Source organism: Colius striatus, chromosome 2 (genome assembly GCF_028858725.1).
Source record: "Colius striatus isolate bColStr4 chromosome 2, bColStr4.1.hap1, whole genome shotgun sequence".
NCBI classification, from domain to species: Eukaryota; Metazoa; Chordata; class Aves; order Coliiformes; family Coliidae; genus Colius; species Colius striatus.
The window spans coordinates 10810065-10812787 of record NC_084760.1 but is presented as its reverse complement, the minus strand read 5'-3'; positions in this window follow the sequence as shown (position 1 = coordinate 10812787).

Genomic DNA, 2723 nt, shown 5'->3' with positions numbered 1-2723 from the left:
GTCTGGTGCCTTCTGTCATGTGAACCTTCTGCCCAGCATGGTTTATGCTTCCTTTTCTTTTCCTTTTTGTTGTCTTTAAATGACTGCTGATGTCAGCTGCTGAAGGATACCATAAGGATCTGTGGGGACTGTGAAGGCTACAGCCTGGCATTGGGAGGTGTGATGGAAACTCTTTGGACAAGAAACATGTGAACCTCAAGTTAAGACTGAACCTTCTCTGGGGAGGTTCTGCAGCTCCTGCCACTCCCAAAAAGGCCACCTGATGCTGGGCACCATGATGGATATCAGCTTGGCATTAACTGCAGGTTCTGATTCCCACTGCTTTTCTGTGCAGGCTGAACCCCACTTAGGGTCATAGAATGGTAGGGTTGGAAGGGATCTTTACATATCATCTGGTACAACCCCCCTACAGAAGCAGGTTCACCTAGATCAGGTCGCACAGGAACGTGTCCAGGTGGGTTTGGAAACCTCCAGAGAGGGAGCCTCCACACTCTCCCTGGGCAGCCTGTGCCAGGGCTCCCTCACCTCAACAGGAAAGAAGTTCTTCCTTGTGTTTAAATGTAACTTTTTGTGTTCCAGCTTCATTCCATTACCCCTTGTCCTGTCACTGGATGGTACAGAAAAAAAGTGCTGCCCCAACCTCCTGACACCCACCATTTAGGTATTAATGAGATCTCCCCTCAGTCTCCTCCAGGTCGAACAGCCCCAGTTCCCGCAGCCTTTCTTCAAAAGGAAGATGCTCCAGTCCCCTGATCATCTTGGTGGCCCTGTGCTGGACTCTCTCCAGCACCTCCCTGTCTTTACCAAGGTCCCAGAGGGAATACCTTGCCTATTAAATGATTTGGTTGCAGCCTTTCCAAAATGCTGCCACCACCTGCTGCTGAGTAAAAAGCAAATTGGTGGTTGTACTTCCAAGGGACATTCTGGCAGCTGCCCTGCCATGGCCTGGAATTAGCAGTATTATACACACAAATAGTAATGTGACATTTTAAACCCAACAATTCCTTTATTTGATGGCTGCTGTGAACTTCCAGTGTGGTAAGTGCAGGATTCAGTGTCTAAATCACACGAAATCGGAGAAGAACTTGTGCCAGCAGAGTTACTCTGTGCAAACACGGTGGTGGTAGCTTGGGCTGGTGTTATGCTTTGCATGTAGGCTGAACCTTCTTGTGTTTTGGCTCTATAAATGGCCTTTTCCTGAGCAGTGGGCCCGTGAAGGGTTATCAGGCTTGGGAGTCCAGAGTTGCAGCTCCAAGAGCAGAGTGGAGCTGTGCTTTCTCCATCTTCCTTTTGTGCTCAGCTGGGACGGTGGTGTAACCAGGGCTGTTCTCCCAGGGGAAGGTTTGTTAGGGAATTGAGTAGGTGTGATTTCAAGCTTTGTTTATTTTCCAGGGGAGAAAACCTTAGCCAGTACTTTAATTAGGTTTCAGCTTCTTCAAAAGGTGGTAGCTAATGGCTGAATCGTTTCAGAGCAAGCGTGTAGGATGCAGAGGAAGCAGGTTCAGAGCCTTTGCTGTGTTTGGAGTAAGAGTGCTCTGCAGGATGTTCTTAACTGAAATGAAACTAGTGCATTGGAGATACTGTGCCTCACTGGGATCTCCTGAAATTAACCTGCTTCCTATACAACATGTTTGTGTCACTGAAAAAGTATCAATGGCCCGCTGGCACATTCTTCAGACAAATGCTGGTCACTTTGTCTTTCCTTGAGCTGACAAATAGATCAAATAGTGACTGGGTTGTTCATGTAAGGAACACAAAGGGTGTGGGGAACCTCCTTTGTTTTTCTCATCTCCTGTGCCCTTATTATAGAATGGTAGGGTTGGAAGGGACCTTTAGAGATCATCTAGTCCAACCCCCCTGCAGAAGCAGGGTCACCTAGATCAGGTCACACAGGAACATGTCCAGGTGGGTCTTGAAGACCTCCATAGAAGGAGACTCCACAACCCCTCTGGGCAGCCTGTGCCAGGGCTCCCTCACCTGAACAGGGAAATAGTTTATTCTTATGTTCAAGTGGAACATTTTGTGTTCCAGCTTCATCCCATTACCCCTTGTCCTGTAACTAGCTACTATAGAAAAAAGGGATGCCCCAACCTCCTGACATACACCAAAGGCAAACAGAGACTTTCTGCAGTCCTCAAAAGCAGTTATTCTAAAGCTGTGCTTGCTTGCTTTTTCAAGAACTAATAGATGAGATGTTTTTTGCATTAGAGGAAAGGGGAATGGTGTAATAATCTACTTTGTATAATGTGTTTTTTAAGAACCCTTAAGATTCTGTGATCTATTCCCAGGAACCACAAGTGAATAGAAAATGTTTTCACCAAGGTGATCTTTCCCAAGGAGTACTCAGAACGGAACAGGGTTTGATAATGGAGTCATTGCAACTTTTCTTATGGCTTGGGCTGTCTGTGTCAGAGCCTTTTCTCAAGGCTCACTATAAACACAGCACCTGTGCTGGACTGAACTTCCTAGAGAAGATCACAGAATGTTAAGGGTTGGAAGGGACTTCGAAAGCTCATCCAGTCCAACCCCCAGCCAGAGCAGGACCACCTAGAGTAGGTCACACAGGAACTCATCCAGGTGGGTTTGAATGTCTCCAGAGAAGGAGACTCCACAACCCATCTGAGCAGCCCCTTCCAGTGCTCCCTCACCTCAACAGGGAAGAAGTTTTTCCTTCTGTTTCTTTGGAACCTCTTATACTTACATGGATTTGTTTACATAAACAT